This window comes from Macaca nemestrina, chromosome 4 (assembly GCF_043159975.1).
Source record: "Macaca nemestrina isolate mMacNem1 chromosome 4, mMacNem.hap1, whole genome shotgun sequence".
NCBI lineage: Eukaryota > Metazoa > Chordata > Mammalia > Primates > Cercopithecidae > Macaca > Macaca nemestrina.
Genome location: NC_092128.1, coordinates 134,035,093 through 134,056,708, shown reverse-complemented (window position 1 = coordinate 134,056,708; position 21,616 = coordinate 134,035,093).

The window sequence follows — 21,616 nt, the reverse complement described above, 5'->3', positions numbered from 1 at the left end:
TGATTTCACAGAACACAGAGAAGTTTCTCAGAAAGCTTCTTTCTCTTTGTTATCGGAGGATATTTCCTTTGGCCCTGTAGTCTTCTAAGGGATCCGAAATATCTGTTCTCAGATTCCACAGAAATAAGGCTAGCAAAGAGATCCCCGAAATACAGATGTAACTCTGTGTGATGAATTAACAGAACACTAAGGAGTTTCTCAGAAAGCTTCCTTCCAGATTTCATCTGAGGATATTTGCTTTTTCACCATAGCCCTCTAATGGCTTCCAAATATCACTTTGCCAATTCCACAAGAAGTGTCTTAGCGAAAGGCTTCTTGAGGGGAAAGCTGTAACTCTGTGAGATGATTTCACAGAACACAAAGAAGTTTCTCAGAAAGCTTCTTTCTCTTTGTTATCGGAGGATATTTCCTTTGGCCCTGTAGTCTTCTAAGGGATTCCTAATATCTGTTCTCAGATTCCACAGAAATAAGGCTGGCAAAGAGATCCACGAAATACAGATGTAACACTGTGAGATGAATTAACAGAACACTTAGCAGTTTCTCAGAAAGCTTCATTCCAGATTTCATCTGAGGATATTTCCTTTTTCACCATAGCCCTCAATGGGCTTCCAAATATCACTTTGCCAATTCCGCAAGAAGTGTCTTAGCGAAATGTTTCTTGAGGGGAAAGCTGTAACTCTGTGAGATGATTTCACACAACACAAAGTAGTTTATCAGAAAGCTTCTTTCTCTTTGTTATCGGAGGATATTTCCTTTGGCCCTATAGTCTTCAAGGGGATCCGAAATATCTGTTTTCAGATTCCACAGAAATAAGGCTGGCAAAGAGATCCACGAAATACAGATGTAACTCTGTGAGATGAATTAACAGAACACTGAGCAGTTTCTCAGAAAGCTTCTTTGCAGATTTCATCTGAGGATATTTCCTTTTTCACCATAGCCCTCTATGGGCTTCCAAATATCACTTTGCCAATTCCACAAGAACTGTCTTAGTGAAATGATTCTTGAGGGGAAAGCTGTAACTCTGTGAGATGATTTCACAGAACACAAAGAAGTTTCTCAGAAAGCCTCTTTCTCTTTGTTATCGGAGGATATTTCCTTTGGCCCGATAGTCTTCAAAGGGATCCGAAATATCTTTTCTCAGATACCACAGAAATAAGGCTAGCAAAGAGATCCACGAAATACAGATGTAACTCTGTGAGATGAATTAACAGAACACTAAGCAGTTTCTCAGAAAGCTTCTTTGCAGATTTCATCTGAGGATATTTCCTTTTTCACCATAGCCCTCTATGTGCTTCCAAGTATCACTTTGCCAATTCCACAAGAACTGTCTTAGCGAAATGCTTCTTGAGGGGAAAGCTGTAACTCTGTGAGATGATTTCACAGAACACAAAGAAGTTTCTCAGAAAGCTTCTTTCTCTTTGTTATCGGAGGATATTTCCTTTGGCCCTATAATCTTCAAGGGGATCCGAAATATCTGTTCTCAGATTCCACAGAAATAAGGCTAGCAAAGAGATCCCCGAAATACAGATGTAACTCTGTGAGTGGAAGTCACACATCACAGAGCAGTTTCTCAGAAATCTTCTTTCCAGATTTCATCTGAGGGTATTTCCTTTTTTACCATAGCCCTTATGGGCTTCCAAATATCACTTTTCCAATTCCACAAGAACTGTCTTAGCGAAAGGCTTCTTGCGGGGAAAGCTGTAACTCTGTGAGATGATTTCACAGAACACAAAGTAGTTTCTCAGAAAGCATCTTTCTCTTTGTTATCGGAGGATATTTCCTTTGGCCCGATAGTCTTCAAAGGGATCCGAAATATCTGTTCTCAGATTACACAGAAATAAGGTTAGCAAAGAGATCCACGAAATAAAGATGTAACTCTGTGAGATGAAATACGAGAACACTAACCAGTTTCTCAGAGAGCTTCTTTCCAGATTTCATCTGAGGATATTTTCTTTTTCACCATAGCCCTCTAAGGGCTTCGAAATATCACTTTGCCAATTCCACAAGAACTGTCTTAGCGAGAGGCTTCCTGAGGGGAAAGCTGTAACTCTGTGAGATGATTTCACAGAACACAAAGAAGTTTCTCAGAAAGCTTCTTTCTCTTTGTTATCGGAGGATATTTCCTTTGGCTCTGTAGTCTTAAAAGGGATCCGAAATATCTGTTCTCAGATTCCACACAAATAAGGCTAGCAAAGAGATCCACAAAATACAGATGTAACACTGTGAGTTGAATTAACAGAACACTAAGCAGTTTCTCGGAAAGCTTCTTTCCAGATTTCATCTGAGGATATTTCCTTTTTCACCATTGCCCTGTAGGTGCTTCCAAATATCACTTTGCCAATTCCACAAGAACTGTCTTGGCGAAAGGTTTCTTGAGGGGAAAGCTGTAACTCTGTGAGATGATTTCACAGAACACAAAGAAGTTTCTCAGAAAGCTTCTTTCTCTTTGTTATCTGAGGATATTTCCTTTGGCCCTGTAGTCTTCAAAGGGATCCGAATTATCTGTTCTCAGATTCCACAGAAATAAGGCTAGCAAAGAGATCCACGAAATACAGATGTAACTCTGTGAGATGAATTAACAGAACACTAAGCAGTTTCTCAGATATCTTCTTTCCAGATTTCATCTGAGGATACATCCTTTTTCACCATAGCCCTCTATGTGCTTCCATATATCACTTTGACAATTCCACAAGAACTGTCTTAGGGAAATGCTTCTTGAGGGGAAAGCTGTAACTCTGTGAGATGATTTCACAGAACACAAAGAAGTTTCTCAGAAAGCTTCTTTCTCTTTGTTATCGAAGGATATTTTCTTTGGCCCTGTAGTCTTCAAAGGGATCCGTAATATCTGTTCTCAGATTCCACAGAAATAAGGCTAGCAAAGAGATCCACGAAATACAGATGTAACTCTGTGAGATGAATTAACGGAACACTAAGCAGTTTCTCAGAAAGCTTCATTCCAGATTTCATCTGAGGATATTTCCTTTTTCACCATAGCCTCTATGGGCTTCGAAATATCACTTTGCCAATTCCACAAGAAGTGTCTTAGCGAAAGGCATCTTGAGGGGAAAGCTGTAACTCCGTGAGATGATTTCACAGAACACAAACAAGTTTCTCAGAAAGCTTCTTTCTCTTTGTTATCGGAGGATATTTCCTTTGGCCCGATAGTCTTCAAAGGGATCCGAAATATGTGTTCTCAGATTCCACAGAAATAAGGCTGGCAAAGAGATCCACGAAATAAAGATGTAACTCTGTGAGATGAATTAACAGAACACTGAGCAGTTTCTCAGAAAGCTTCTTTCCAGATTTCATCTGAGGATATTTCCTTTTTCACCATAGCCCTCTATGGGCTTCCAAATATCACTTAGCCAATTACACAAGAACTGTCCTGGGAAAGGCTTCTTGAGGGCAAAGCTGTAACTCTGTGAGATGATTTCTCAGAACACAAAGTAATTTCTCAGAAAGCTTCTTTCTTTTGTTATCGGAGGATATTTCCTTTGGCCCTATAATCTTCAAAGGGATCCGAAATATCTGTTCTCAGATTCCACAGAAATAAGGCTAGCAAAGAGATCCACGAAATACAGATGTAACCTTGTGAGATGAATTAACAGAACACTAAGCAGTTTCTCAGAAGGCTTCTTTCCAGATTTCATCTGAGGATAATACCTTTTTCAATATAGCCCTCTATGGGCTTTCAAATATCACTTTGCCAATTCCACAAGAACTGTCTTAGCGAAAGGCTTCTTGAGGGGAAAGCTGTAACTCTGTGAGATGATTTCACAGAACACAAAGAAGTTTCTCCGAAAGCTTCTTTCTCTTTGTTATCGGAGGATATTTCCTTTGGCCCTATAGTCTTCAAAGGGATGCGACATATCTGTTCTCAAATTCCAGGAAATTAGGCTAGCAAATAGATCCACGAAATACTGATGTAACTCTGTGAGATGAATTAGCAGAACACTAAGCAGTTTCTCAGAAAGCTTCTTTCCAGATTTCTTCTGTGGATATTTCCTTTTTCAATATAGCCCTCTATGGGCTTCCAAATATCACTTTGCCAATTCCACAAAAACTGTCTTAGCGTAAGGCTTCTTGAGGGGAAAGCTGTTACTCTGTGAGATGATTTCCCAGAACACAAAGAAGTTTGTCAGAGAGCTTCTTTCTCTTTGTTATCGGAGGATATTTCCTTTGGCCCTATAGTCTTCAAAGGGATCCGAAATATCTGCTCTCAGATTCCACAGAAATAAGGCTAGCGAAGAGATCCACGAAATGCAGATGTAACTCTGTGAGTGGAAGTCACAGATCACAGAGCAGTTTCTCAGAAAGCTTCTTTCCAGATTTCAACTGAGGATATTTCCTTTTTCAACATAGCCCTCTATCGGCTTCCAAATATCACTTTGCCAATTGCACAAAAACTGTCTTAGCGAAAGGCTTCTTGAGGGGAAAGCTGTAACTCTGTGAGATGATTTCACAGAACACAAAGAAGTTTCTCAGAAAGCTTCTTTCTCTTTTTTATCGGAGGATATTTCCTTTGGTCCTTTAATCTTCAAAGGGATCCGAAATATCTGTTCTCAGATTCCGAAGAAATGCGGCTAGCAAAGAGATCCACGAAATACAGATGTAACTCTGGGAGATGAATTAACAGAACGCTAAGCAGTTTCTCAGAAAGCTTCTTTTCAGATTTCATCTGAGGATATTTCCTTTTTCAACATAGCCCTCTATGGGCTTCCAAATATCACTTTGCCAATTGCACAAAAACTGTCTTAGCGAAAGGCTTCTTGAGGGGAAAGCTGTAACTCTGTGAGATGATTTCACAGAACACAAAGAAGTTTCTCAGAATGCTTCTTTCTCTTTGTTATCGGAGGATATTTCCTTTGGCCCTATAGTCTTCAAAGGGATGCGAAATATCTGTTCTCAAATTCCAGGAAATTAGGCTAGCAAATAGATCCACGAAATACTGATGTAACTCTGTGAGATGAATTAACAGAACACTAAGCAGTTTCTCAGAAAGCTTCTTTCCAGATTTCTTCTGTGGATATTTCCTTTTTCAATATAGCCCTCTATGGGCTTCCAAATATCACTTTGCCAATTCCACAAGAACTGTCTTAGCGTAAGGCTTCTTGAGGGGAAAGCTGTAACTCTGTGAGATGATTTCCCAGAACACAAAGAAGTTTGTCAGAGAGCTTCTTTCTCTTTGTTATCGGTGGATATTTCCTTTGGCCCAATAGTCTTCAAAGGGATCCGAAATATCTGCTCTCAGATTCCACAGAAATAAGGCTAGCAAAGAGATCCACGAAATACAGATGTAACTCTGTGAGTGGAAGTCACAGATCACAGAGCAGTTTCTCAGAAAATTTCTTTCCAGATTACAACTGAGGATATTTCCTTTTTCAATATAGCCCTCTTTGGGCTTCCAAATATCACTTTGCCAATTCCACAAGAACTGTCTTAGCGAAAGGATTCTTGAGGTGAAATCTGTAACTCTGTGAGATGATTTCACAGAACACAAAGAAGTTTCTCAGAAAGCTTCTTTCTCTTTGTTATCGGAGGATATTTCCTTTGGTCCTATAATCTTCAAAGGGATCCGAAATATCTGTTCTCAGATTCCACAGAAATACGGCTAGCAAAGAGATCCACGAAATACAGATGTAACTCTGGGAGTGGAAGTCACACATCAGAGAGCAGTTTCTCAGAAAGCTTCTTTGCAGATTTCATATGAGGATATTTCCTTTTTCACCAAAGCCCTCTATGGTCTTCCAAATATCACTTTGCCAGTTCCACAAGAACTGTCTTAGCAAAATGCTTCTGGTGGGGAAAGCTGTAACTCTGTGAGGTGATTTCACAGAACACAAAGAAGTTTCTCAGAAAGCTTCTTTCTCTTTGTTATCGGAGGATATTTCCTTTGGCCCTACAGTGTTCAAAGGGATCCGAAATATCTGTTCTCAGATTCCACAAAAAATGGCTAGCAAAGAGATCCACGAAATACAGATGTAACTCTGTGAAATGAATTAACAGAACACTAAGCAGTTTCTCAGAAAGCTTCTTTCCAGATTTCATCTGAGGATATTTCCTTTTTCACCATAGCCCTCTATGGGCTTCCAAATATCACTTAGCCAATTACACAAGAACGGTCTTGGCGAAAGGCTTCTTGAGGGGAAAGCGGTAACTCTGTGAGATGATTTCACAGAACACAAAGAAGTTTCTCAGAAAGCTTCTTTCTCTTTGTTATCGGAGGATATTTCCTTTGGCCATGTAGTCTTCTAAGGGATCCGAAATATCTGTTCTCAGATTCCACAGAAATAAGGCCAGCAAAGAGATCCCCGAAATACAGATGTAACTCTGTGACATGAATTAACAGAACACTAAGGAGTTTCTCAGAAAGCTTCTTTCCAGATTTCATCTGAGGATATTTGCTTGTTCACCATAGCCCTCTAAGGGCTTCCAAATATCACTTTGCCAAATCCACAAGAACTGTCTTAGCGAAAGGCTTTTTGAGGGGAAAGCTGTAACTCTGTGAGATGATTTCACAGAACACAAAGAAGTTTCTCAGAAAGCTTCTTTCTCTTTGTTATCGGAGGATATTTCCTTTGGCCCTGTAGTCTTCTAAGGGATCCGTAATATCTGTTCTCAGATTCCACAGAAAAAAGGCTAGCAAAGAGATCCACGAAATACAGATGTAACTCTGTGAGATGAATTAACAGAACACTTAGCAGTTTCTCAGAAAGCTTCATTCCAGATTTCATCTGAGGATATTTCTTTTTTCACCATAGCCCTCTATGGGCTTCCAAATATCACTTTGCCAATTCCGCAAGAAGTGTCTTAACGAAATGTTTCTTGAGGGGAAAGCTGTAACTCCGTGAGATGATTTCACACAACACAAAGAAGTTTCTCAGAAAGCTTCTTTCTCTTTGTTATCGGGGGATATTTCCTATGGCCCTATAGTCTTCAAAGGGATCCGAAATATCTGTTTTCAGATTCCACAGAAATAAGGCTGGCAAAGAGATCCACGAAATACAGATGTAACTCTGTGAGATGAATTAACAGAACACTGAGCAGTTTCTCAGAAAGGTTCTTTGCAGATTTCATCTGAGGATATTTCCTTTTTCACCATAGCCCTCTATGGGCTTCCAAATATCACTTTGCCAATTCCACAAGAACTGTCTTAGTGAAATGATTCTTGAGGGGAAAGCTGTAACTCTGTGAGATGATTTCACAGAACACAAAGAAGTTTCTCAGAAAGCTTCTTTCTCTTTGTTATCGGAGGATCTTTCCTGTGGCCCGATAGTCTTCAAAGGGATCCGAAATATCTGTTCTCAGATTCCACAGAAATAAGGCTAGCAAAGAGATCCACGAAATACAGATGTAACTCTGTGAGATGAATTAACAGAACACTGAGCAGTTTCTCAGAAAGCTTCTTTGTAGATTTCATCTGAGGATATTTCCTTTTTCACCATAGCACTCTATGGGCTTCCAAGTATCGCTTTGCCAATTCCACAAGAACTGTCTTAGCGAAATGCTTCTTGAGGGGAAAGCTGTAACTCTGTGAGATGATTTCACAGAACACAAAGAAGTTTCTCAGAAAGCTTCTTTCTCTTTGTTATCGGAGGATATTTCCTTTGGCCCTATAGTCTTCAAAGGGATCCGAAATATCTGTTCTAAGATTCCACAGAAATAAGGCTAACAAAGAGATCCACGAAATAGAGATGTAACTCTGTGAGATGAATTAACAGAACACTAAGCAGTTTCTCAGAAAGCTTCTTTCCAGATTTCATCTGAGGATATTTGCTTTTTCACCGTAGCCCTCTAGGGGCTTCCAAATATCACTTAGCCAATTCCACAAGAACGGTCTTGGCGAAAGGCTTCTTGAGGGGAAAGCTGTAACTCTGTGAGATGACTTCACAGAACACAAAGAAGTTTCTCAGAAAGTTTCTTATTCTTTGTTATCTGAGGATATTTCCTTTGGCCCTGTAGTCTTCTAAGGGAACCGAAATATCTGTTCTCGGATTCCACAGAAATAAGGCTAGAAAAGAGAACCCCGAAATACAGATGTAACTCTGTGAGATGAATTAACAGAACACTAAGCAGTTTATCAGAAAGCTTCTTTCCAGATTTCATCTGAGGATATTTGCTTTTTCAACATAGCCCTCTAAGGGCTTCCAAATATCACTTTGCCAATTCCACAAGAACTGTCTTAGCGAAAGGCTTCTTGAGGGGAAAGCTGTAACTCTGTGAGATGATTTCACAGAACACAAAGAAGTTTCTCAGAAAGCTTCTTTCTCTTTGTTATCGGAGGATATTTCCTTTGGCCCTGTATTCTTCTAAGGGATCCGTAATATCTGTTCTCAGATTCCACAGAAATAAGGCTAGCAAAGAGATCCACGAAATACAGATGTAACTCTGTGAGATGAATTAACAGAACACTAAGCAGTTTATCAGAAAGCTTCTTTCCAGATTTCATCTGAGGATATTTCCTTTTTCACCATAGCCCTCTATGGGCTTCCAATTATCACTTACTAATTCCACAAGAACGGTCTTCGCGAAAGGCTTCCTGAGGGGAAAGCTGTAACTCTGTGAGATGATTTCACAGAACACAAAGAAGTTTCTCAGAAACTTCTTTCTCTTTGTTATCGGAGGATATTTCCTTTGGCCCTGTAGTCTTCAAAGGGATCCGAAATATCTGTTCTCAGATTCCACAGAAATAAGGATAGCAAAGAGATCCCCGAAATACAGATGTAACTCTGTGAGATGAATTAACAGAACACTAAGGAGTTTCTCAGAAAGCTTCTTTCCAGATTTCATCTGAGGATATTTCCTTTTTCACCATAGCCCTCTAAGGGCTTCCGAATGTCACTTTGCCAATTCCACAAGGACTGTCTTAGCGAAAGGCTTCTTGAGGGGAAAGCTGTAACTCTGTGAGATGATTTCACAGAACACAAAGAAGTTTCTCAGAAAGCTTCTTTCTCTTTGTTATCGGAGGATATTTCCTTTGGCCCTGTAGTCTTCTAAGGGATACGAAATATCTGTTCTCAGATTTCACACAAATAAGGCTAGCAAAGAGATCCACGAAATACAGATGTAACTCTGTGAGATGAATTAACAGAACACTAAGGAGTTTCTCAGAAAGCTTCTTTCCAGATTTCATCTGAGAATATTTCCTTTTTCACCATAGCCCTCTAAGGGCTTCCAAAATCGCTTTGCCAATTCCACAAGAACTGTCTTAGCGAAAGGCTTCTTGAGGGGAAAGCTGTAACTCTGTGAGATGTTTTCACAGAACACAAAGAAGTTTCTCAGAAAGCTTCTTTCTCTTTGTTATCGGAGGATATTTCCTTTGGCCCTGTAGTCTTCTATGGGATCCGTAACATCTGTTCTCAGATTCCACAGAAATAAGGCTAGCAAAGAGATCCACGAAATACAGATGTAACTCTGTGAGACGAATTAACAGAGCACTGAGCAATTTCTCAAAATCTTCTTTACAGATTTCATCTGAGGATATTTCCTTTTTCACGATAGCCCTCTATGGGCTTCCAAGTATCACTTTGCCAATTCCACAAGAACTGCCTTAGCGAAATGCTTCTTGAGGGGAAAGCTGTAACTCTGTGAGATGATTTCACAGAACACAAAGAAGTTTCTCAGAAAGCTTCTTTCTCTTTGTTATCGGAGGATATTTCCTTTGGCCCTATAGTCTTCAAAGGGATCCGAAATATCTGTTCTAAGATTCCACAGAAATATGGCTAGCAAAGAGATCCACGAAATACAGATGTAACTCTGTGAGATGAATTAACAGAACACTAAGCAGTTTCTCAGAAAGCTTCTTTCCAGATTTCATCTGAGGATATTTCCTTTTTCACCATAGCCTTTATGGGCTTCCAAATATCACTTAGCCAATTCCACAAGAACGGTCTTGGCGAAAGGCTTCTTGAGGGGAAACCTGTAACTCTGTGAGGTGATTTCACAGAACACAAAGAAGTTTCTCAGAAAGCTTCTTTCTCTTTGTTATCGGAGGATAAATCCTATGGCCCTATAGTCTTCAAAGCGATCCGAAATATCTGTTCTCAGATTCCACAGAAATAAGGCTGGCAAAGAGAGCCACGAAATACAGATGTAACTCTGTGAGATGAATTAACAGAACACTGAGCAGTTTCTCAGAAAGCTTCTTTGCAGATTTCATCTGAGGATATTTCCTTTTTCACCATAGCCCTCTATGGGCTTCCAAATATCACTTTGCCAATTCCACAAGAACTGTCTTAGCGATAGGCTTCTTGAGGGAAAAGCTGTAACTCTGTGAGATGATTTCACAGAACACAAATAAGTTTCTCAGAAAGCTTCTTTCTCTTTGTTATCGGAGGATATTTCCTTTGGCCCGATAGTCTTCAAAGGGATCCGAAATATCTGTTCTCAGATTCCACAGAAATAAGGCTAGCAAAGAGATCCACGAAATACAGATGTAACTCTGTGAGATGAATTAACAGAACACTGAGCAGTTTCTTAGAAAGATTCTTTGTAGATTTCATCTGAGGATATTTCCTTTTTCACCATAGCACTCTATGGGCTTCCAAGTATCACTTTGCCAATTCCACAAGAACTGTCTTAGAGAAATTCTTCTTGAGGGGAAAGCTGTAACTCTGTGAGATGATTTCACAGAACACAAAGAAGTTTCTCAGAAAGCTTCTTTCTCTTTGTTATCGGAGGATATTTCCTTTGGCCCTATAGTCTTCAAAGGGATCCGAAATATCTGTTCTAAGATTCCACAGAAATATGGCTAGCAAAGAGATCCACGAAATAGAGATGTAACTCTGTGAGATGAATTAACAGAACACTAAGCAGTTTCTCAGAAAGCTTCTTTCCAGATTTCATCTGAGGATATTTCCTTTTTCACCGTAGCCCTCAATGGGCTTCCAAATATCACTTAGCCAATTCCAAATGAACGGTCTTGGCGAAAGGCTTCTTGAGGGGAAAGCTGTAACTCTGTGAGATGACTTCACAGAACACAAAGAAGTTTCTCAGAAAATTTCTTATTCTTTGTTATCGGAGGATATTTCCTTTGGCCCTGTAGTCTTCTAAGGGAACCGAAATATCTGTTCTCGGATTCCACAGAAATAAGGCTAGAAAAGAGATCCCCGAAATACAGATGTAACTCTGTGAGATGAATTAACAGAACACTAAGAAGTTTCTCAGAAAGCTTCTTTCCAGATTTCATCTGAGGATATTTGCTTTTTCACCATAGCCCTCTAAGTGATTCCAAATATCACTTTGCCAATTCCACAAGAACTGTCTTAGGGAAAGGCTTCTTGAGGAGAAAGCTGTAACTCTGTGAGATGATTTCACAGAACACAAAGAAGTTTCTCAGAAAGCTTCCTTCTCTTTGTTATCGGAGGATATTTCCTTTGGCCCTGTAGTCTTCTAAGGGATCCGTAATATCTGTTCTCAGATTCCACAGAAATAAGGCTAGCAAAGAGATCCACGAAATACAGATGTAACTCTGTGAGATGAATTAACAGAACACTAAGCAGTTTATCAGAAAGCTTCTTTGCAGATTTCATCTGAGGATATTTCCTTTTTCACCATAGCACTCTATGGGCTTCCAATTATCACTTACTAATTCCACAAGAACGGTCTTGGCGAAAGGCTTCCTGAGGCGAAAGCTGTAACTCTGTGGGATGATTTCACAGAACACAAAGAAGTTTCTCAGAAAGCTTCTTTCTCTTTGTTATCGGAGGATATTTCCTTTGGCCCTGTAGTCTTCTAAGGGATCCGAAATATCTGTTCTCAGATTCCACAGAAATAAGGCTAGCAAAGATATCCACGAAATACAGATGTAATTCTGTGAGATGAATTAACAGAACACTTAGCAGTTTCTCAGAAAATTTCTTTCCAGATTTCATCTGAGGACAGTTCCTTTTTCACCATAGCCCTCTATGGGCTTCCAAATATCACTTTGCCAATTCCACAAGAACTGTCTTAGCGAAAGGCTTCTTGAGGGGAAAGCTGTAACTCTGTGAGATGATTTCACAGAACACAAAGAAGTTTCTCAGAAAGCTTCTTTCTCTTTGTTATCGGAGGATATTTCCTTTGGCCCTATAATCTTCAAAGAGATCCGAAATATCTGTTTTCAGATTCCGCAGAAATAAGGCTAGCAAAGAGATCCAGGAAATACAGATGTAACTCTGTGAGATGAATTAACAGAACACTTAGGAGTTTCTCAGAAGGCTTCTTTCCAGATTACATCTGAGGATATTTCCTTTTTCACCATAGCCCCTATGGGCTTCCAAATATCACTTTGCCAATTCCACAAGAACTGTCTTAGCGCAAGGCTTCTTGAGGGGAAAGCTGTAACTCTGTGAGATATTTTCACAGAACACAAAGAAGTTTCTCAGAAAGCTTCTTTCTCTTTGTTATCAGAGGATATTTCCTTTGGCCCTATAGTCTTCAAAGGGATCCAAAATATCTGTTCTCAAATTCCACAAAAACACGACTAGCAAAGAGATCCACGAAATACAGATGTAACTCTGTGAGATGAATTTCCAGAACACTAAGCAGTTTCTCAGAAAATTTCTTTCCAGATTTCATCTGAGGATATTTTCTATTTCACCATAGCCCCTATGGGCTTCCAAATATCACTTTGCCAATTCCAAAACAACTGTCTTAGCGAAAGGCTTCTTGAGGTGAAAGCTGTAACTCAGTGAGATGATTTCACAGAACACAAAGAAGATTCTCAGAAAGCTTCTTTCTCTTTGTTATCGGAGGATATTTCCTTTGGCCCTATAGTCTTCAAAGGGATCCGAAATATCTGTTCTCAGATTCCACAGAAATAAGGCTAGCAGAGAGATCAACGAAATACAAATGTAACTCTGTGAGATGAATTAACAGAACACTAAGCAGTTTCTCAGAAAGCTTCTTTCCAGATTTCATCTGAGGATATTTCCTTTTTCACCATAGCCATTTAAGGGCTTCCAATAATCACTTTGCCAATTCCACAAGAACTGAACTAGCGAAAGGCATCTTGAGGGGAAAGCTGTATCTCCGTGAAAAGATTTCACAGAACACAAAGAAGTTTCTCAGAAATCTTCTTTCTCTTTGTTATAGGAGGATATTTCCTTTGGCCCTGTAGTCTTCAAAGGAATCCATAATATCTGTTCTCAGATTCCAAAGAAATAACGCTAGCAAAGAGATCCACGAAATACAAATGTAACTCTGTGAGATGAATTAAGAGAACACTGAGCAGTTTCCCAAAATCCTCTTTGCAGATTTCATCTGAGGATATTTCCTTTTTCACCATAGCCCTCTATGGGCTTCCAAGAAACACTTTGCCAATTCCACAAGAACTGTCTTAGCGAAATGCTTCTTGAGGGGAAAGCTGTAACTCTGTGAGATGATTTCACAGAACACAAAGAAGTTTCTCAGAAAGCTTCTTTCTCTTTGTTGTCGTAGGATATTTCCTTTGGCCCTGTAGTCTTCTAAGGGATCCGAAATATCTGTTCTCAGATTCCACAGAAATAAGGCTAGCAAAGAGATCCCCGAAATACAGATGTAACTCTGTGAGATGAATTAACAGAACACTAAGGAGTTTCTCAGAAAGCTTCTTTCCAGATTTCATCTGAGGATATTTCCTTTTTCACCGTAGCCCTCTATGGGCTTCCAAATATCACTTTGCCAATTCCACAAGAACTGTCTTAGTGAAATGATTCTGGAGGGGAAAGCTGTAACTCTGTGAGGTGATTTCACAGAACACAAAGAAGTTTCTCAGAAAGCTTCTTTCTCTTTGTTATCGGAGGATATTTCCTTTGGCCCGATAGTCTTCAAAGGGATCCGAAATATCTGTTCTCAGATTCCACAGAAATAAGGCTAGCAAAGAGATCCACGAAATACAGATGTAACACTGTGAGATGAATTAACAGAACACTGAGCAGTTTCTCAGAAACCTTCTTTGCAGATTTCATCTGAGGATATTTCCTTTTTCACCATAGCCCTCAATGGGCTTCCAAGTATCACTTTGCCAATTCCACAAGAACGGTCTTAGCGAAATGCTTCTTGGGGGGAAAGCTGTAACTCTGTGAGATGATTTCACAGAACACAAAGAAGTTTCTCAGAAAGCTTCTTTCTCTTTGTTATCGGAGGATATTTCCTTTGGCCCTATAGTCTTCAAAGGGATCCGAAATATCTGTTCTCGGATTCCACAGAAATAAGGCTAGAAAAGAGATCCCCGAAATACAGATGTAACTCTGTGAGATGAATTAACAGAACACTAAGCAGTTTCTCAGAAAGCTTCTTTCCAGATTTCATCTGAGGATATTTCCTTTTTCACCATAGCCCTTTAAGGGCTTCCAAATATCACATTGCCAATTCCACAAGAACTGTCCTAGCGAAAGGCTTCTTGAGGGGAAAGCTGTAACTCTGTGAGATGACTTCACAGAACACAAAGAAGTTTCTCAGAATGTTTCTTTCTCTTTGCTATCGGACGATATTTCCTTTGGCCCTGTAGTCTACAAAGGAATCCGTAATATCTATTCTCACATCCCACAGAAATAAGGCTAGCAAAGAGATGCACGAAATACAGATGTAACTCTGTGCGTGGAAGTCACACATCACAGAGCAGTTTCTCAGAAAGCTTCTTTCCAGATTTCATCTGAGGATATTTCCTTTTTCACCATAGCCCTCTATGGACTTCCAAATATCACTTTGCCAATTCCACAAGAACTGTCTTAGCGAAAGGCTTCTTGAGGAGAAAGCTGTAACTCTGTGAGATGATTTCACAGAACACAAAGAAGTTTCTCAGAAAGCTTCTTTCTCTTTGTTATCGGAGGATATTTCCTTTGGCCCGATAGTCTTCAAAGGGATCCGAAATATCTGTGCTCAGATTCCACAGAAATAAGGTTAGCAAAGAGATCCACGAAATAAAGATGTAATTCTGTGAGATGAATTAACTGAACACTAAGCAGTTTTTCAGAAAGCTTCTTTCCAGATTTCATCTGAGGATATTTACTTTTTCACCATAGCCCTCTAAGGGCTTCCAAATATCACTTTGCCAATTCCACAAGAATTGTCTTAGCGAAAGGCTTCTTGAGGAGAAAGCTGTAACTCTGTGAGATGATTTCACAGAACACAGAGAAGTTTCTCAGAAAGCTTCTTTCTGTTTGTTATCAGAGGATATTTCCTTTGGCTCTGTAGTCTTAAAAGGGATCCGAAATATCTGTTCTCAGATTCCACAGAAATAAGGCTAGCAAAGAGATCTACGAAATACAGATGTAACTCTGTGAGTGGAATTAACAGAACAGTAAGAAGTTTCTCGGAAAGCTTCTTTCCAGATTTCATCTGAGGATATATACTTTTTCACCATAGCCCTCTAAGGGCTTCCAAATATCACTTTGCCAATTCCACAAGAACTGTCTTAGCGAAAGGCTTCTTGAGGGGAAAGCTGTAACTCTGTGAGATGATTTCACAGAACACAAAGAAGTTTCTCAGAAAGCTTCTTTCTCTTTGTTATCTGAGGATATTTCCTTTGTCCCTGTAGTCTTCAAAGGGATCCTAATTATCTGTTCTCAGATTCCACAGAAATAAGGATAGCAAAGAGATCCACGAAATACAGATGTAACTCTGTGAGATGAATTAACAGAACACTAAGCAGTTTCTCAGAAAGCTTCTTTCCAGATTTCATCTGAGGATATTTCCTTTGTCACCATAGCCCTCTATGGGCTTCCAAATATCACTTTGCCAATTCCACAAGAACTGTCTTAGCGAAAGGCTTCTTGAGGGGAAAGCTGTAACTCTGTGAGATGATTTCACAAAACACAAAAAGTTTCTCAGAAAGCTTCCTTCTCTTTGTTATCGGAGGATATTTCCTTTGGCCCTATAGTCTTCAAAGGGACCCGAAATATATGTTCTCAGATTCCACAGAAATAAGGGTAGAAAAGAGATCCACGAAATACAGATGTAACTCTGTGAGATGCATTAACAGAACACTGAGCAGTTTCTCAGAAAGCTTCTTTCCAGATTTCATCTGAGGATATTTCCTTTTTCACCATAGACCTCTATGGGCTTCCAAATATCACTTTGCCCATTCCACAAGAACTGTCTTAGCGAAATGCTTCTTGAAGGGAAATCTGTAACTCTGTGAGATGATTTCACAGAACACAAAGAAGTTTCTAAGAAAGCTTCTTTCTCTTTGTTATCGTAGGATATTTCCTTTGGCCCTATAGTCTTCAAAGGTATCCGAAATATTTGTTCTCAGATTTCACAGAAATATGGTAGCAAAGATATCCACGAAATACAGATGTAATTCTGTGAGATGAATTACCAGAACACTAAGCAGTTTCTCAGAAAGCTTCTTTCCAGATTTCATCTGAGGATATTTCCTTTTTCACCATAGCCCTCTAGGGGCTTCCAAATATCACTTAGCCAGTTCCACAACAACGGTCTTGGCGAAAGGCTTCTTGAGGGGAAAACTGTAACTCTGTGAGATGATTTCACAGAACACAAAGAAGTTTCTCAGAAAGCTTCTTTCTCTTTGTTATCGGAGGATATTTCCTTTGGCCCTGTAGACTTCTAAGGGATCCGAAATATCTGTTCTCAGATTCCACAGAAATAAGGCTAGGAAAGAGATCCACGAAATACACATGTAACCCTGTGAGATGAATTAACAGAACACTGAGCAGTTTCTCAGAAAGCTTCTTTCCAGATTTCATCTGAGGATATTTCCTTTTTCACGATAGACCTCTATGCGCTTCCAAATATCACTTTGCCCATTCCACAAGAACTGTCTTAGCGAAATGCTTCTTGAAGGGAAATCTGTAACTCTGTGAGATGATTTCACAGAACACAAAGAAGTTTCTAAGAAAGCTTCTTTCTCTTTGTTATCGTAGGATATTTCCTTTGGCCCTATAGTCTTCAAAGGTATCCGAAATATTTGTTCTCAGATTCCACAGAAATATGGTAGCAAAGATATCCACGAAATACAGATGTAATTCTGTGAGATGAATTACCAGAACACTAAGCAGTTTCTCAGAAAGCTTCTTTCCAGATTTCATCTGAGGATATTTCCTTTTTCACCATCGCACTCTAGGGGCTTCCAAATATCACTTAGCCAGTTCCACAACAACGGTCTTGGCGAAAGGCTTCTTGAGGGGAAAGCTGTAACTCTGTGAGATGATTTCACAGAACACAAAGAAGTTTCTCAGAAAGCTTCTTTCTCTTTGTTATCGGAGGATATTTCCTTTGGCCCTGTAGACTTCTAAGGGATCCGAAATATCTGTTCTCAGATTCCACAGAAATAAGGCTAGCAAAGAGATCCACGAAATACAGATGTAACTCTGTGAGATGAATTAACAGAACACTGAGCAGTTTCTCAGAAAGCTTCTTTCCAGATTTCATCTGAGGATATTTCCTTTTTCACCATAGCCCTCTATGGGCTTCCAAATTTCACTTAGCCAATTCCACAAGAACGGTCTTGGCGAAAGGCTTCTGGAGGGCAAAGCTGTAACTCTGTGAGATGATTTCTCAGAACACAAAGAAGTTTCTCAGAAAGCTTCTTTCTCTTTGTTTTCGGAGGATATTTCCTTTGGCCCTATAGTCTTCAAAGGGATCCGAAATATCAGTTCTCAGATTCCACAGAAATAATGCTAGCAAAGAGTTCCACGAAATACATATGTAACTCTGTGAGATGAATTAACAGAACACTAAGCAGTTTCTCAGAAAGCTTCATTCCAGATTTCATCTGAGGATAATTCCTTTTTCGCCATAGCCCTCTATGGGCTTCCAAATATCACTTTGCCAATTCCACAAGAGGTGTCTTAGCGAAAGGCTTCTTGAGGGGAAAGCTGTAACTCTGTGAGATGATTTCACAGAACACAAAAAAGTTTCTCAGAAAGCTTCTTTCTCTTTGTTATCGGAGGATATTTCCTTTGGCCCTATAGTCTTCAAAGGGACCCGAAATATATGTTCTCAGATTCCACAGAAATAAGGGTAGAAAAGAGATCCACGAAATACAGATGTAACTCTGTGAGATGCATTAACAGAACACTGTGCAGTTTCTCAGAAAGCTTCTTTCCAGATTTCATCTGAGGATATTTCCTTTTTCACCATAGACCTCTATGGGCTTCCAAATATCACTTTGCCCATTCCACAAGAACTGTCTTAGCGAAATGCTTCTTGAAGGGAAATCTGTAACTCTGTGAGATGATTTCACAGAACACAAAGAAGTTTCTAAGAAAGCTTCTTTCTCTTTGTTATCGGAGGATATTTCCTTTGGCCCTATAGTCTTCAAAGGTATCCGAAATATTTGTTCTCAGATTCCACAGAAATATGGTAGCAAAGATATCCACGAAATACAGATGTAATTCTGTGAGATGAATTACCAGAACACTAAGCAGTTTCTCAGAAAGCTTCTTTCCTGATTTCATCTGAGGATATTTCCTTTTTCACCATAGCCCTCTAGGGGCTTCCAAATATCACTTAGCCAGTTCCACAACAACGGTCTTGGCGAAAGGCTTCTTGAGGGGAAAGCTGTAACTCTGTGAGATGATTTCACAGAACACAAAGAAGTTTCTCAGAAAGCTTCTTTATCTTTGTTATCGGAGGATATTTCCTTTGGCCCTGTAGACTTCTAAGGGATCCGAAATATCTGTTCTCAGATTCCACAGAAATAAGGCTAGGAAAGAGATCCACGAAATACACATGTAACCCTGTGAGATGAATTAACAGAACACTGAGCAGTTTCTCAGAAAGCTTCTTTCCAGATTTCATCTGAGGATATTTCCTTTTTCACGATAGCCCTCGATGGGCTTCCAAATGTCACTTTGCCAATTCCACAAGAAGTGTCTTAGCGAAAGGCTTCTTGAGGGGAAATCTGTAACTCTGTGTGATGATTTCACAGAACACAAAGAAGTTTCTCAGAAAGCTTCTTTCTCTTTGTTATCGGAAGATATTTCCTTTGGTCCTATAGTCTTCAAAGGGATCTGAAATATCTGTTCTCAGATTCCACAGAAATAAGGCTAGCAAAGAGATCCACGAAATACAGATGTAACTCTGGGAGATGAATTAACAGAACACTGAGCAGTTTCTCAGAAAGCTTCTTTCCAGATTTCATCTGAGGATATTTCCTTTTTCACCATAGCCCTCTATGGGCTTCCAAATATCACTTAGCCAATTCCAAATGAACGGTCTTGGCGAAAGGCTTCTTGAGGGGAAAGCTGTAACTCTGTGAGATGACTTCACAGAACACAAAGAAGTTTCTCAGAAAATTTCTTATTCTTTGTTATCGGAGGATATTTCCTTTGGCCCTGTAGTCTTCTAAGGGAACCGAAATATCTGTTCTCGGATTCCACAGAAATAAGGCTAGAAAAGAGATCCCCGAAATACAGATGTAACTCTGTGAGATGAATTAACAGAACACTAAGAAGTTTCTCAGAAAGCTTCTTTCCAGATTTCATCTGAGGATATTTGCTTTTTCACCATAGCCCTCTAAGTGATTCCAAATATCACTTTGCCAATTCCACAAGAACTGTCTTAGGGAAAGGCTTCTTGAGGAGAAAGCTGTAACTCTGTGAGATGATTTCACAGAACACAAAGAAGTTTCTCAGAAAGCTTCCTTCTCTTTGTTATCGGAGGATATTTCCTTTGGCCCTGTAGTCTTCTAAGGGATCCGTAATATCTGTTCTCAGATTCCACAGAAATAAGGCTAGCAAAGAGATCCACGAAATACAGATGTAACTCTGTGAGATGAATTAACAGAACACTAAGCAGTTTATCAGAAAGCTTCTTTGCAGATTTCATCTGAGGATATTTCCTTTTTCACCATAGCACTCTATGGGCTTCCAATTATCACTTACTAATTCCACAAGAACGGTCTTGGCGAAAGGCTTCCTGAGGCGAAAGCTGTAACTCTGTGGGATGATTTCACAGAACACAAAGAAGTTTCTCAGAAAGCTTCTTTCTCTTTGTTATCGGAGGATATTTCCTTTGGCCCTGTAGTCTTCTAAGGGATCCGAAATATCTGTTCTCAGATTCCACAGAAATAAGGCTAGCAAAGATATCCACGAAATACAGATGTAACTCTGTGAGATGAATTAACAGAACACTTAGCAGTTTCTCAGAAAATTTCTTTCCAGATTTCATCTGAGGACAGTTCCTTTTTCACCATAGCCCTCTATGGGCTTCCAAATATCACTTTGCCAATTCCACAAGAACTGTCTTAGCGAAAGGCTTCTTGAGGGGAAAGCTGTAACTCTGTTAGATGATTTCAGAGAACACAAAGAGGTTTCTCAGGAAGCTTCTTTCTCTTTGTTATCGGAGGATATTTCCTTTGGCTCTATACTTTTCTAAGGGATCCGAAATATCTGTTCTCAGATTCCACAGAAATAAGGCTAGCAAAGAGATCCAGGAAATACAGATGTAACTCTGTGACATGAATTAACAGAACACTAAGCAGTTTCGCCGAAAGATTCTTTTCAGATTTCGTCTGAGGATATTTCCTTTTTCACCGTAGCCCTCTATGGGCTTCCAAATATCACTTTGCCAATTCCACAAGAACTGTCTTAGCGAAAGGCTTCTTGAGGGGCAAGCTTTAACTCTGTGAGATAATTTCACAGAACAGAAGGAAGTTTCTCAGAAAGCTTCTTTCTCTTTGTAATCGGAGGATATTTCCTTTGGCCCCATAGTCTTCAAAGGGATCCGAAATATCTGTTCTCAGATTCCACAGAAATAAGGCTAGCAAAGAGATCCACGAAATACAGATGTTACTCTGTGAGATGAATTAACAGAACACTAAGCAGTTTCTCAGAGAGCTTCTTTCCAGATTTCATCTGAGGATATTTCCTTTTTCACCATAGCCATCTATGGGCTTCAAAATATCACTTTGCCAATTCCACAAGAACTGTCTTAGCGAAAGGCTTCTTGAGGGGAAAGCTGTAACTCTGTGAGATGATTTCACAGAACACAAAGAAGTTTCTCAGAAAGCTTCTTTCTCTTTGTTATCGGAGGATATTTCCTTTGGCCCTATAATCTTCAAAGAGATCCGAAATATCTGTTTTCAGATTCCGCAGAAATAAGGCTAGCAAAGAGATCCAGGAAATACAGATGTAACTCTGTGAGATGAATTAACAGAACACTTAGGAGTTTCTCAGAAGGCTTCTTTCCAGATTACATCTGAGGATATTTCCTTTTTCACCATAGCCCCTATGGGCTTCCAAATATCACTTTGCCAATTCCACAAGAACTGTCTTAGCGCAAGGCTTCTTGAGGGGAAAGCTGTAACTCTGTGAGATATTTTCACAGAACACAAAGAAGTTTCTCAGAAAGCTTCTTTCTCTTTGTTATCAGAGGATATTTCCTTTGGCCCTATAGTCTTCAAAGGGATCCAAAATATCTGTTCTCAAATTCCACAAAAACACGACTAGCAAAGAGATCCACGAAATACAGATGTAACTCTGTGAGATGAATTTCCAGAACACTAAGCAGTTTCTCAGAAAATTTCTTTCCAGATTTCATCTGAGGATATTTTCTATTTCACCATAGCCCCTATGGGCTTCCAAATATCACTTTGCCAATTCCAAAACAACTGTCTTAGCGAAAGGCTTCTTGAGGTGAAAGCTGTAACTCAGTGAGATGATTTCACAGAACACAAAGAAGATTCTCA